This window comes from Arachis ipaensis, chromosome B6 (genome assembly GCF_059453495.1).
Source record: "Arachis ipaensis isolate K30076 ecotype BB chromosome B6, ASM5945349v1, whole genome shotgun sequence".
Lineage (NCBI taxonomy): Eukaryota > Viridiplantae > Streptophyta > Magnoliopsida > Fabales > Fabaceae > Arachis > Arachis ipaensis.
In genome coordinates this window covers 58,225,954-58,241,983 of record NC_142441.1, presented here as the reverse complement: position 1 = coordinate 58,241,983, position 16,030 = coordinate 58,225,954, and the positions used below count along the sequence as shown (strand labels likewise).

The following is a 16,030-nucleotide window of genomic DNA, read 5'->3' as shown; positions in this document are numbered from 1 at the left end:
GCTGTTCCTAACCATGTGCTTGTGGCGTGAAGGTGTCAAGTGAAAAACTTGAGACTGAGCGGTTAAAGTCGTGATCCAAAGCAAAAAGAGTGTGCTTAAGAACCCTGGACACCTCTAATTGGGGAATCTAGCAAAGCTGAGTCATAATCTGAAAAGGTTCACCCAGTTATGTGTCTGTGGCATTTATGTATCCAGTGGTAATACTGCAAAACAAAGTGGTTAGGGCCACGGCCAAGACTCATGAAGTAGCTGTGTTCAAGAATCAACATACTGAACTAAGAGAATCAATAACACCATCTAAATTCTGAGTTCCTATAGATGTCAATCATTCTGAACTTCAAAGGATAAAGTGAGATGCCAAAACTGTTCAGAGGCAAAAAGCTACTAGTCCCGCTTATCTAATTGGAGCTAAGTTTCATTGATATTTTGGAATTTATAGTATATTCTCTTCTTTTTATCCTATTTGATTTTCAATTGCTTGGGGACAAGCAACAATTTAAGTTTGGTGTTGTGATGAGCGGATAATTTATACGCTTTTTGGCATTGTTTTCTGGTAGTTTTTACTATAATTTAGTTAGTTTTTACTATGTTTTTATGCAAAAATCATATTTCTGGACTTTACTATGAGTTTGTGTATTTTTCTGTGATTTCAGGTATTTTCTGGCCAAAATTGAGGGACCTGAGCAAAAATCTGATTAAGAGGCTGAAAAAGGACTACAGATGCTGTTGGATTCTGACCTCCCTGCACTCGAAATGGATTTTCTGGAGCTACAGAAACCCAATTGGTGCGCTCTCAATTGCGTGGGAAAGCATACATCCAGGGCTTTCCAGCAATATATAATAGTCCATACTTTGTGATGCCAGGGCATTTTGGCTAGTTTCACTAACCTTTTCTTTACTGTTTTAGGGTAGTTTCATGCATTTTTCTAGTAAATAAGCAAGTTTTGGGTAGATACTCACTTACATCTTGATTAAAGCAAACATTGTGAACTTTACATGATTTCATGAGAATTATGCATGAATTGAATGACCAATTAGATAATGCATGATCTCATGACTTGGAATAGAGCTTTGATGCACTTTAATTGTTTGATTTCAGGACAAAGGAAGCAAGGAAGAACCACGTTAGTAGCCACGTTAGTCTAATTAACGTGACTACTAACGTGGAAGGGGAGCTAGCTTGCAACGTTAATGAGAAAAGTGATCGCCAATAACGCCTTCGAAATCCATTATAGCCCACGTTAATTACATTAACGTGGAAGCTAACGTGGAGGAGAAGGGAAGCTCCAACGTTAGTGGTAAAAGTGAATACCACTAACGTTGGAAAAAGGGCACACTTGGCCACGTTAAGAGTCACGTTAATTACATTAACATGAACTCTAACGTGAAAGGAACAAGGGATTGCCAACATTAGTGACACTCACCTTTGTCACTAACGTTGGATTAAGCCACTATTGCCCACGTTAGTTGCCACGTTAATTAAATTAACGTGGAAGCTAACGTGTAGGAAGAATTGATGGACCAACGTTAGTGACACTCACCTTTGTTACTAACGTTGGAGATGGCAATCACCACCACGTTAGTGGTCACGTTAATCTAATTAACGTGAACTCTAACGTGGGAAGGAGGGGCGTTTGAAGCATTAATAACAAAGGTAAGTATTACTAACGCTCTCGAAGCTTAGGCATGCCCACGTTAAAGGTCACGTTAGTTATACTAATGTGAACTCTAACGTGGGGAAAAGGGGAAATAAGTAACGTTATTGGAAAAGGTGAATGCCAATAACGTTTGCAAAGGACCAAGAGGCAACATTAGTAGTCATGTTAGTGCCACTAACGTTGAAGTTAACGTGGACCATTTTTTGGCTTGGAACGTTAGTGAAAAAGGTAATCATCACTAACGTTCTCGAACCCACATTTTCACTTAACGTTAACACCACTAACGTCCTAACTAACATCCATGCCTAACTCACACTTTTTCTGCAAGCAAAGCTGAGCCCACTGAAGACTGTAACTGCTTTAACTAAAAGATCCAAAGCCCCATATCCAAGACTTGAAGAGCCAACTAGAAGATTAGAAGAGTAGTATATATAGTAGTAGTTTTGAACTAGTAAAGGAGTTTTTGGGGCATTGGAAGAACTACACTCTGTATATTTTACTTTTTCTGTAATTTCTAGTTAATTTGAGAATGCATTCTTCTTTATCTTCTTCCATTTCCAGAGCTATGAACAACTAAACCCCTTTTCATTGGGTTAGGGAGCTCTGTTGTAATTTGATGGATCAATAATAGTTTTCATTATTCTTCTTCTTTCTTTTCTCTTGATTTTACTAGAAAGCTTTCAATCTTCATCCTATTGGGTAGTTGTCTTGGAAAAGAAGCTATTCATACTTGGATCTCTTCGGACCTTGGAAGAGGAATGAAGAGATCATGCTAGGAATGCTTTCTCATGTTAGACCAAATTGGGGTTTGGATGGATATGGTGACATATAATCCTACCAACACTTTGATTTGGGAATACATGTGGTATAATCAGTGACCATACTTCATCTCTTCTCATAAGCAATTAGACCAAGGAATTGGCTATTGATCAAGATTTGAGAGATTGGGTTGCCAAGAAATTGGAATCCAATCACTTAAGATTGCCAAGGAGATCAATGAATGCATTGATTGAGGAAGAGATGAGAATAAACTTGATCCGGAGAATACAATATCTCCTGAGCCCAATGAATCCCTCACTTCTGATCTTACCCATTCTTTTTACTTTCTGCCATTTACTTTTATGTTCATTTCCCCAAATCCCCATTTAAGATTCTGCCATTTACTTTCCGCCATTTACATTTTGCTCTTTACTTCTAGAATTTACACTTTCTGTTATTTACTTTCCCTCCCTTTATATTTCTGCAAATATCAATTCAATTTCTGCTTAGCTCAACTAGAACATTCCTCTGATTAAAGTTGCTTGACCAATCAATCCCTGTGGGATTCGACCTCACTCTATTGTGAGTTTTTTACTTGACGACAATTCGGTATACTTGCTGAGGGAAAATTGTTGAGAGACAAGTTTCCCTGCATCACTTCGCCTAAGTTTTGACGACGCAAACTGGCGTTCAAACGCCAACTTCCTGCCCTATTCTAAAGTTAAATGCCAGAAACAGGTTACAAACCAGAGTTAAACGCTACAAACAGGCTGCAACCTGGCGTTTAACTCCAAGAGAAGTCTCTACATGTGTAAAGCTCAATGCTCAGCCCAAGCACACACCAAGTGGGCCCCGGAAGTGGATTTATGCACTATCTGCACTTAGTTACTTATTTTCTGTAACCCTAGCTACTAGTTTAGTATAAAAACTACTTTTAGAGATTTATTATATATCGAGTTATCCATTTTTCATATTTCAAAACTGAGACCATTGTACACGTTTGGAGGCTGGCCTCACGGCCATGCCTGGCCCTTCATCACTTATATATTTTCAACGGTGGAGTTTCTACACTTCATAGATTAAGGTGTGTAGCTCTGCTGTTCCTCATGAATTAATGCAAAGTGCTATTGTTTTTCTATTCAATTCAAGCTTATTCTTATTCTAAGATATTCATTCGCACCCAAGAACATGATGAATGTGATGATTATGTGACACTCATCACCATTCTCACATATGAACGCGTGCTTGACAACCACTTCCGTTCTACATGAAAACAAGCTTGAATGCATATCTCTTAGCCTCTATTCCGAAAGATCGGAGTCTTTGTGGTATAAGCTAGAATCAATTGGCAGCATTCTTGAGATCCAAAAAGTCTAAACCTTGTCTGTGGTATTCCAAGTAGGATCTGGAATGGGATGACTGTGACGAGCTTCAAACTCGCGAGTGTTGGGTGTAGTGACAGACGCAAAAGGATCAATGGATCCTATTCCAACAGGAGTGAGAACCGACAGATGATTAGCCGTACGGTGACAGCGCATTTGTACCATTTTCACTGAGAGGACAAACGGTAGCCATTGACAACGGTGATCCCCCAACATACAGCTTGTCATGGGAGGGAGTATGAATGATTGAATGAAGACAGTAGGAAAGCAGAGATTCAGAAGGAGCAAAGCATCTCCATACGCTTATCTGAAATTCTCACCAATGAATTACATAAGTATTTTTATCTTATTTTCTGTTTTAATTATATTTTAATTATCAAAACCTCATAACCATTTGAATCTGCCTGACTGAGATTTACAAGATGACCATAGCTTGCTTCAAGCGGACAATCTCCGTGGGATCGACCCTTACTCACGTAAGGTTTATTACTTGGACGACCCAATGCACTTGCTGGTTAGTTGAGCGGAGTTGTGAAAAGGAGTTGAGATTACAATCGTGCGTACCAAGTTTTTAGCGCCGTTGAGATCACAATTTCGTGCACCAGCGCACCTGGCACGTACGCGTCCTTCAACCAAACTGCGCATCGGCGTGTAAGCGTGCATGACGCGTCCGCATCGGTATAAAAAAAAGAAAAAAAAGGGTTGTTTTTCTCATCTTCCATTTTCTTTTGTCCATTGCATTCGCATACTTTTATTCTTTTCATTTTCATTTTGTTTTTATAGCTTGTTTTTACCTTCTTTTTTTTTGAGCTTTTTATTTGAATAATGGTGTTGAATTTTCTTACTCAATTGTTGAGAATTTCTTGATTAATCTTGGTGCTTCTTGACTTGTTTGATATTGTTGGGTGATGAAACTTTTAAATCAATGCTTAATCTTGTATGGCTCTTATATTCTTTGTGCATTGATATGAACTTGCATGTCTTTCATGACCCACCCTTTCTAGTTGAACTTGATGCTTTTGAGTGCTCTTCATACTTTGACTTTACTCTTGCATCAAGTGTTATTTAAGATGCCTTAGCTTACATTATTTTCTCACTCACATGTTGTAGCTACCATGTAGTGAGGACCCTATTCTTATTTGGCATTAGCCCCCACCTATGTTCTAATTGCTTTCATATCTTTGTTGTAGGCTTAATTTTCTTTCTCTTTCTTTCCTTTTAGGTTGGCCACCAAGAAGAAAAGGGCGGGAAAAGCTTCTAAATGGGGCAATAAACAAGTTCACCCGCATAACCTTTTGAAGGAGCTCAACAAGTTCTAGCAACCCGTCCACCTTGTCTTCTTTGCATGCATCGAGGACGGTGCAAATTTCTAAGTGTGGGGAGGTCGTTCGACCAATCTCCGTGGGTAACAATTTCCCTTTCAACACCAATTTTTTCAATTTTTGTCTTTGTCAGTTAGTTGTTGCTTTGCATGATAGGTTGCATGTTAGTTATAATTTGTATATATTCTATCACCTCTTTTTATGATAGGACCACTTGGTTAGGGTGATGATTTCTTTTCCAAGAAACTGTTTTTAGGGTACCCTACCAATTTGAAAAAAAAAATTCTTGTTGAACTTGCTTGAGGAATGTATTTTGGAACATGGATTTTGAGCTAAGAACACAAGCATATGAGTTTTGAGCCCAATTGCGTGGTTACATCTTATAACCACTTATTTTCCATTCTTGTGTGCATTGTTCTCTTTCTATGATTGTAATCTTTGATTTGTTTGATTCTTTATGTCCATTATTCCATGTATACATGCATTTATATGATTGAGGTCATCATTTCATTTAGCTCACTTACCCAAATAGGCTACCTTTCATCAACCATTGCTAGCCAAATTTGAGCATATTTAATCCCTTTTGTTCTTAATTGTAGCACATCACTCCCATAAGCGAAAAACAATAAATGTCCTTAATTTGGATCTTTGATTAGCTTAGGCTAGTGAGGGTGTGTATCATTTGGGTATGGGAAACTTGGGACATTGGTTGAGGTAAAAGTGTAATTTTTATTTTTGTTAAAAATATTGGGAATTGGGTACATATTCATGCACTATATGTAAAACCAGATGCATTAATACGTTTGTGTATACTTTAGAAAAAAATGATAAAGAAAAAGAAAAAAAAAAAAAAAAACACACACACACACACACACACACACACACACACACACACACACACACACACACACACACACACACACACACATATATATATATATATATAAAATAAAAAAATATAGAAAAAGAAAAAAAGAAATAAAAAAAGGGGACAAAAATGCCATAAAGTAAAGTTCAATAAAAATCAATACATATGTGTGGTTAATTAAAAAGAATGCATGAGTATGTGAAAAATTGGGAATCATGGGTAGCTAGTTTGTGTATTAGAATTTATAGGTTGTTACATGTGTTAGGTGAGAGCTTAGGCTAATCAAAGATGCAAATTTCAAGCTTACTTGATCATAAACATCCCTACCTTTACCCTAGCCCCATTACAGCCTATGAATAAGTCCTCATGATGAATGTATGCATGCATTGAATAATTGTTGATTGTTAGATGAAAAACAAATCTTGGAAAGCATGAGTAGGAGAGAATTGAGTGATCGACACTATACACTAGAGCGACTAGAGCGGATACACGTCCAGTGAGGGTTCGATGCTCAATTCCTTGTTCCCGACTTTCATGAGCTCTCTTCTTGCAAGTCTATTTGAACTTCATTTTGATATTTGAATTGGTAGGATTCATGAGTTATCATACTACTTAGCGCTACTTGATATATATTCTTGGAGATTGATTTACTTTTGACCAAGTAGATAGAGTCATTTTGTATTTAGTTGCATTCATATAGATAGGTGCATGTAGTTTATTTGCATTGAATAAACGTTCATACCATTTTTCTTGTTCTTCTTTATTCTTAGCATGAGAACATGCTTGGTTTAAGTGTGGGGAGATTTGATAAACCCCAATTTTGTAGTTTATCCTGTGATTAATTTAGGGGATTTTATCACCTTTTCCCACATTTATTCAATGAAATAGCATGGTTTTGCAATTTTCCCTTGATTTCTGCTTAAATGTGAAAACATGTTTTTTTAGGCCTTAAAATAGCTAAATTCAATTCACTTTAATTTCATTTGATGCCTTGATGTGTTTGTTGAGTGATTTCAGGTTTATAAGACAAGTATTGGATGGAAGAAGTGAGGAGAGAAGCATGCAAAGTAGGAGAACTCATGAAGAAATGAAAGAACCGTAAAGCTGTCAAGCCTGACCTCTTCGCACTCAATCTGATGCTATTTCATGCAGAATTCAAGCTTGGGCAAGGAGGGAGCAATTGTTTTTGAGTTTTGGCATCATGTAGTTTAGTTTCTAGAGAGAGAAGCTCCCTCTTCTCTCTAGAATTAGGTTAGGTTAATCTCTCCTAGATCTAGGTTCAATCTCATCTTTTCATCTTGTTTCCCTTATGATTTCTTATTTCTACTACTCTATTCTTCTTAGTTCTCTTGTCAATTCTCTATTTATGCTCTCTTTTATGTTCATGGATGCTCATGTTGGATTTAGATCTCTTTTAATGCAATTTGATGTTGATGTTTCTTTTATTGATGATTTAAGTTGTTGATTTACTTTTTTTGCGATTCGTAGTTGGTAGATTTATTATTCTTGCACATTTACTATGCTTTCCTTTTATGCCTTTCAAGTGTTTGACAAAATGCTTGGTTGGGCTTTAGAGTAGATTTTGAGCATTCTTGGCGTGGGAAGAGTAATTGGGTAATCTTGAGTCATTAATACCCAATTTAGATTGGTGATCTAGAGTTGTTAGTTAATATCATTTTCAATGACTCTAATCTCTTGCTAATTCAATTAGTGAGTTGATTAGGATTTTTGATTTGAGATTAACTAGTCTTGTTTGACTTTCTCTAATTGAAGATAACTTACACCTTCTTCCAACATTGGGAATGACGAAATAAGATAAATTATTGTTAAGTATTGTTGTGATTAATGACTAGGATAGAAAGCCTAAGATCTAAACCCTTGCCATGAATGTCTCTCTTTATTAATTGCTTTCTTTAATCGCTCTCTTTACTTTTCTTGCCATCTATTTTCTTGCAAAAATATAAAATCAAACCCCTTGTTCTTCATAGCCAATAATTGAGCATTTCATTGCAATTCCTTGTGAGACGACCCGAGGTTTAAATACTTCGGTTAATTTTCATTGGGGTTTGTTATTTGTGACAACCAAATTTTTGATTGGGAGGATTGTTTGTTGGTGTAGAACTATACTTGCAACGAGAATTCATCCAATTGTGGAAATTCTATATCAACAATAATTCACTCATCAGCCCTATATTGTTTTGGTTGCTTGAGGACAAGCAATAGTTTAAGTTTGGTGTTGTGATGCGTGAGCATCTTATACCCTTTTTACTATTATTTTCATGTTGTTTTTAGTTAGATTTTATTTACTTTTACTTGATTTTAGTGCAAAAATTACTTTTGGATTCTACTTTGAGTTTTTCTTGTGTTTTTATGGTTTCAGATAAAATTCGGAGCAATTTGGAGAAGTCTGAAGTAAAAAAGGAAAATATTGGCAGCATCCCCCTCTGGGAGCTTAACGCCCACCTGGCATTTCACGCTAGCAAAGGGCACAAGCCAACAACATTGTACTCCTCCCCTGGCGTTTAACGCCCATTCCTGAAGTTAAACGCCAGCAGCAACCCAGTTCACACCTCTTTGGGCTTCCAAGTGGATTTAGCACTTCTTAGTTTTATTTCCTTTTCTTTTTGTAATTTTTATTTACAAACAATAACTTTTAGGTCATATTTATTATTCTTTTATTTTATTTTTATGTCCCATAGAAAAATAAGTTTGTATAAAGAGGAAAAGATTAACCCTAGTAAAGGGTTTGAACATTATCTTCTTCCTTCTGCACTTTTCAGAACCCTATTTTCTCTATAAGTTATGAGCAATTAAACCTTTAGGCTAAGGCTAGGAGCTCTGTTTATTTCTATGGATTAATATTATTATTTTTCTATTTTAATATATGTTTGATTCAATTCTAAGGTATTATTTTCGTTCTTAATCTTATGAAATTCGATGGAATGGGAATATGACCCTTTTTCTACATGAGTTCTTGTGATTCTCGGGAGAGTGATAGATGAGGTTTTGCTCGATGGTCTAGATTTTCTTCTTATAGAAAAGAATTACTTCTTTGTAAGCATAGCTCCAAACCAACAAACAATTCTCACATCAAAAATTTTGGTTGTCACATGTACAAACCCCAAATAAGAATTAACCGGAGTATTTGGACTCCGGATCGTCTCACAAGGAATTGCAATGAAGTGAATGATTATTGGCTATGAAGGAACAAAGGGGGTATGATTGATAAAAGGGTAAGAAATTAACTGGGCAAAAAAAGTAAATCAAGTAAGCAATTAAAGAAAGCAAGTAATAAAGAGAGATATTCATAGCAAAGATTGAGAATATAGATTTTCTATCCTAGTCATGCAATGATTAATTCATCTTATTTAGTCAACTCCAACAAATGGAAGAATGTATCATGTCATCTTCACATAGGGAGAATGTCAAACAAGACTAGTTAATCATGTCACAATAATAAACAAGAATTTATCTCATTACGTCATTCCCGAAGATGGTAGAAGGTATCATATTATCTTCACACTCGAAAAAAGTCTAACAAGACTAGCTAATCTCAATCCAAAGGTCCTAATCAACTCACTAAGTGAATTAGCAAGAGATTAGAGTTAATGGAAACAATACTAGCTAACAACTCTAGATCACCAACATGAGTTGGGTTTTCATGACTCAAGATTGCCTAATTACTCTTTCCAAGCAAAGAATGCTCAAAATCTACTCTAAAGCCCAACCAAGCATTTTGTCAAACACTTGGTGGGTATAAATGGAAAGCATGGTAAATATGCAAGAATTCTAAAAGAACATCAAGTGCAAGGAAAGTAAGATCACAATCCAAATAAACAATAAAAGAACATCAAACATTAAATTGCATTAAAAGGGATCCAAATCCAACAGGAGTATCCATGAACATAAAAGAGAGCATAAAAGGAAAATTAACACTACAAACCATGAAAATCAAAGAGTAGAAGCAAGAATTCATAAAGGAAGCAACATGAAAACATGAGATTGAACCTAGATCTAGAAGAGATTAACCTAACCTAACCTAATTCTAGAGAGAAGAGGGAGCTTCTCTCTCTAGAAACTACTCTACATGATGCTAACACTTCAAACAAATTTTCCCCCTTGCCCAAGCTTGAATTCTGCATGAAATAGCATCAGAAATGAGTTGGATTGGGCCCAAAATGAGCTAGAAATCGCCCCCAACGAGTTGCTTAACGTGGACCCACTTTGCTCCATCGATGCGCACGTGTACGATGCACGTGCGCATCCCTAGACATCAGGCAACTATGGCAAATTTTATGTCATTTTGAAGCCCCGGATGTTAGCTTTCCAACACAACTAGAACTGCCTCATTTGTATCTCTGTATCTCAAGTTATGATCGATTGAGTGCGAAGAGGTCAGGCTTGACAGCTTTACGGTTCCTTCATTTCTTCATTAGTTCTCCCACTTTGCATGCTTTTCTCCTCACTTCTTCCATCCAATACTTGCCTTATGAACCTGAAAATACTCAACAAACACATCAAGGTATTGAATAAAATTAAAGTGAGTTAAAATCACCAATTTAAGGGCCTAAAAAGCATGTTTTCACATTTAAGCACAAATCAAGGGAGAATTGCAAAACAATGCTATTTCATTGAATAAATGTGAGAAAAGTTGATAAAATTCCCCAAAATAAGCACAAGAAAAATTACAAAATTGGGGTTTATCAAACCTCCCCACACTTAAACTAAGCATGTCCTCATGCTAAAATCAAGAAAGAAGCAAAGGGTATTAACATTTATTCAATGCAGACTAACTATATACAACCTATTTATATGCAATCTATCTACATGAATGCACCTACTTGGTCAAAATAAGTCAACTTCCAAGAATACACATACAAGTACAAGGGCTAAGGCAATTGTATTCAAACAAATCCACAATTGAATTAAATCATTGAAAGATTTTCCAAACCTGCAAGAAAAGATGATCATGGGTGGAAACATGTAATTGAGCGATCGAACCCTCACCGGATGTGTATCCGCTCTAGGCACTCTAGTGTATGGGGTAGATTCACTCAATTCTCCCCTAATCATGCTTTCTAAGATTTGTTTTTCATCTAACAATCAACAATTATTCTATGCATGCATACAAATATCATGAGGGCTTTCCCATAGGTTGTAATGGGGCTAGGGTTAAGGTAGGATGCATATGGTCAAGTGAGTTAGAATTTTGAATCTTTGATTAACTTAAACTTCCCACCTAACCTATGACAACCTATATAATTCTAAACAAACCTAACTACTCATTCTTCACTTTTACACACACTCATGTATTCTCTTTCGATCACCACACATACGCATTGATTTTTATTGAACCTTGACTTTGGGGCATTTTGTCCCCTTTTTATTGCAATTCTTTTTCGTTCTTTTCTTTCTCTTTTTTTTTTCAAATTAAAGTATATACAATAACATCAATGCATATGGTTTACACATGATTAATACATGAGTATGTACCTGATGAGCGGATAATTTATACGCTTTTTGACATTGTTTTTAGTATGTTTTTAGTAGGATCTAGTTACTTTTAGGGATGTTTTCATTAGTTTTTATGTTAAATTCACATTTCTGGACTTTACTATGAGTTTGTGTGTTTTTATGTGATTTCAGGTATTTTCTGGCTGAAATTGAGGGACTTGAGCAGAAATCAGATTCAGAGGTTGAAGAAAGACTGCTGATGCTGTTGGATTCTGACCTCCCTGCACTCAAAGTGGATTATCTGGAGCTACAGAACTCGAAATGGCGCGCTTCCAATTGCGTTGGAAAGTAGACATCCAGGGATTTCCAGAAATATATAATAGTCCATACTTTGGCCAAGAATAGATGACGTAAACTGGCGTTCAACGCCAGCTTTCTGCCCAAATCTGGCGTCCAGCGCCAGAAAAGGAGCCAAAACCAGAGTTGAACGCCCAAACTGGCACAAAAGCTGGCGTTCAACTCCAAGAAGGACCTCTACACGTGCAACACTCAAGCCCAGCCCAACCACACACCAAGTGAGCCCCGGAAGTGGATTTATGCATCAATTACTTACTCATGTAAACCCTAGTGACTAGTTTATTATAAATAGGAGCTTTTACTATTGTATTAGACATCTGGGAACGCATAGTTCTTAGACCATGGGGGCTGGCCTCTCGGCCATGCCTGGACCTTTCACTTATGTATTTTCAACGGTAGAGTTTCTACACTCCATAGATTAAGGTGTGGAGCTCTGCTGTTCCTCAAAGATTAATGCAAAGTACTACTGTTTTCCATTCAATTCATCTTATTTCGCTTCTAAGATATCCATTCGCACCCAAGAACGTGATGAAGGTGATGATTATGTGTGACGCTCATCATCCTTCTCCCTTATGAACGCGTGCCTGACAAACACTTCTGTTCTACATGAAATAAGCTAGAATGAATATCTCTTAGATCTCCTAACAGGAATCTTCGTGGCGTAAGCTAGAATGATGGCGGCATTCAAGAGAATCCGGAAGGTCTAAACCTTGTCTGTGGTATTCTGAGTAGGATTCAATGATTGAATGACTGTGACGAGCTCCTAACTCGCGATTGCAGGGCGTTAGTGACAGACGCAAAAGGATAGTAAATCCTATTCCAGCATGATCGAGAACCGACAGATGAATAGCCGTGCCGTGACAGGGTGCGTGAGCATATTATTCACTGAGAGGATAAGATGAAGCCATTGGCAAGGGTGATGCCTCCAGACGATTAGCCGTGCCGTGACAGGGCATTGGATCATTTTCCCGAGAGATGACCGAAAGTAGCCATTGACAGTGGTGATGTATCACATAAAGCCAGCCATGGAAAGGAGTAAGACTGATTGGATGAAGATAGCAGGAAAGCAGAGGTTCAGAGGAATGAAAAGCATCTCCATTCGCTTATCTGAAATTCCTACCAATGATTTACATAAGTATCTCTATCCCTATTTTATTATATAATATTCAAAAACACCATTATCACTTTATATCCGCCTGACTGAGATTTGCAAGGTGACCATAGCTTGCTTCATACCAACAATCTCCGTGGGATTCGACCCTTACTCACGTAAGGTATTACTTGGACGACCCAGTGCACTTGCTGGTTAGTTGTATCAAAGTTGTGAACCATGGTATTGGCACCATGTTCTTGGCGTCATTGCCAGGGAAAGAAAGAGCCATGAATTTTACATCATTAAAGTGTAATCACGATTACGCGTACCAAGTTGCTCACGTTGCCAGGGATTGTTCGAGCCTGGACATCACAATTTCGTGCACCAAGTTTTTGGCGCCGTTGCCGGGGATTGTTCGAGTTTGGACAACTGACGGTTCATCCTGTTGCTCAGATTAGGTAATTTTCTTCTTATTTTGTTTTCAAAAAAAAAAATTTCAAAAATCTTTCAAAAAAAAAAAATTTTTTTTTCCCTTATTTTCAAAAAATAAAAATAAAAATGTTTTCAAAAATTTTTTTTTTATCCAAAATTTTTAAGAATGAATTCTAGTGTTTCAGGAAGCATGTTGAAGCCTGGCTGGCTGTAAAGCCATGTCTATTCCTTTGGGAATGAGTATGTCAGGCATGTCATATCTGAATTACATGCTAAAGCTTGGCTGGCCATTGGCCATGTCTAATGTTTTGGACCGGAGCTTTCATTGAAGGCTTGGCTGGCTAGTGAGCCATGTCTAATTCCTGGACTGAAGCTTTAGACTAAGAATGCAAGTTTCCTGGAATTCATATTAAAAATTTTGGAATCCTTATTTTCCTTTTTCAATTAATTTTCGAAAAATACCAAAAAAATTAGAAAATCATAAAAATCAAAAAATATTTTTTGTGTTTCTTGTTTGAGTCTTGAGTCATGTTATAAGTTTGGTGTCAATTGCATGTGCATCCTGCATTTTTCGAAAATTTCATGCATTCATAGTGTTCTTCATGATCTTCAAGTTGTTCTTGGTAAGTCTTCTTGTTTGATCTTGATGATTTTTTATTTTGTGTCTTTTCATGTTTTTCATATGCATTCTTGAATTCTTAGTGTCTAAGCATTAAAGAATTCTAAGTTTTGGTGTCTTGCATGTTTTCTTTGCATTAAAATTTTTCAAAATATGTTCTTGATGTTCATCTTGACATTCAAAGTGTTCTTGGTATTCATCTTGACATTCATAGCTTTCTTGCATGCATTCATTGTTTTGATCTAAAAATTTCAGGCATTGCATCTTTTTAGTGTTTTTCTATTGCATCATAAAAATTCAAAAATAAAAAAAATATATCTTTCCCTTTTTCTCTCATCAAATTCGAAAATTTGAGTTGACTTTTTCAAAAATTTTTAAAATCAAGTTGTTTCTTATGAGTCAAATCAAATTTTCAATTTGAAAATCTTATCTTTTTCAAAATCTTTTTCAAAAATCAAATCTTTTTCAAAATTCTTAGTTATTTTCGAAAATTCCAAAAATATTTTTCAAAAATCTTTTTCTTATTTTTATATCAAATTTTCGAAAATAACATAATCAATTAATGTTTTGATTCAAAAAATTTGAAGTTTGTTACTTGCTTGTTAAGAAAGATTCAAACTTTAAGTTCTAGAATCATATCTTGTGATTTCTTATGAATCAAGTCATTAATTGAGATTTTAAAAATCAAATCTTTTTTAAAACTAATTTCTAAAATATCTTCTTATCTTACCTTTTTCAAAAAAAAATATCTTTTCAAAATATCTTTTCTAACTTCCTAACTTCTTATCTTTTCAAAATTTGTTTCAACTAACTAACTAACTTTTTGTTTGTTTCTTAACTTTTTCAAAACTACCTAACTAACTCTCTCTCTCTAATTTTTGAAAATATCTTCCCTCTTTTTCAAAAATTTCTTTTTAATTAACTAATTATTCTAATTTTTATTTTTAATTTTAAAAAAAATTTTCGAAAATTACTAACATTTTTTCAAAAACTATTTTCGAAAATCACTAACTCTTTTTCAAAAATATTTTCGAAAATTCTCCCTCTCCCATCTCATTCTATTTATTCATTCATATCCTAACATCTCATCTCACATCTCTGCCATCCTCACAGTTGTGTTTCTTTCTTTACATCACACTCTTTGTTCCCCTCTTTTCTTTCACTCACAAAGGAATCCCTATACTGTGGTATAAAGGATTTCTATTATTATTATTTTTCTGTGCCCTCTTCTTTGTCATATGAGTAGGAGCAAGGATAAGAACATTCTTGTGGAAGCAGATCCAGAACCTGAAAGGACTCTAAAAAGGTTACTAAGAGAAGTTAAAATACAACAATCCAGAGATAACCTTTCAGAAATTTTCGAACAGGCAGAGGAGATGGCAGCCGAAAATAATAATAATGTAAGGAAGATGCTTGGTGACTTTACTGCACCTAATTCCAATTTACATGGAAGAAGCATCTCCATTCCTGCCATTGGAGCAAACAACTTTGAGCTGAAACCTCAATTAGTTTCTCTGATGCAGCAGAACTGCAAGTTTCATGGACTTCCATCTGAAGATCCTTTTCAGTTCTTAACTGAATTCTTGCAGATATGTGATACTGTTAAGACTAATGGAGTAGATCCTGAAGTCTACAGGCTCATGCTTTTCCCTTTTGCTGTAAGAGACAGAGCTAGATTATGGTTGGATTCTCAACCCAAAGACAGCCTGAACTCTTGGGATAAGCTGGTCACGGCTTTCTTAGCCAAGTACTTTCCTCCTCAAAAGCTGAGCAAGCTTAGAGCTGATGTTCAAACCTTCAGACAGAAAGAAGGTGAATCCCTCTATGAAGCTTGGGAAAGATACAAGCAGTTGACCAAAAAGTGTCCTTCTGACATGCTTTCAGAATGGATCATCCTGGATATATTCTATGATGGTTTATCTGAGCTATCAAAGATGTCACTGGACACTTCTACAGGTGGATCCATTCACCTAAAGAAAACGCCTGCAGAAGCTCAAGAACTCATTGACATGGTTGCTAATAACCAGTTCATGTACACTTCTGAAAGGAATCCTGTGAGTAATGGGACGCCTATGAAGAAGGGAGT

At 36.1% G+C, this 16,030-nt stretch overlaps 1 non-coding gene across 1 annotated transcript; it reads right to left on the bottom strand.

Moving 5' to 3' along the window:
- Positions 1-15,716: 15,716 nt before the first annotated feature.
- LOC148555715 (small nucleolar RNA R71) lies at positions 15,717-15,824 on the bottom strand. The gene has a single exon (XR_015886923.1). It is a non-coding gene; the product is annotated as a small nucleolar RNA R71 (small nucleolar RNA).
- Between the last annotated feature and the right edge of the window lie 206 nt (positions 15,825-16,030).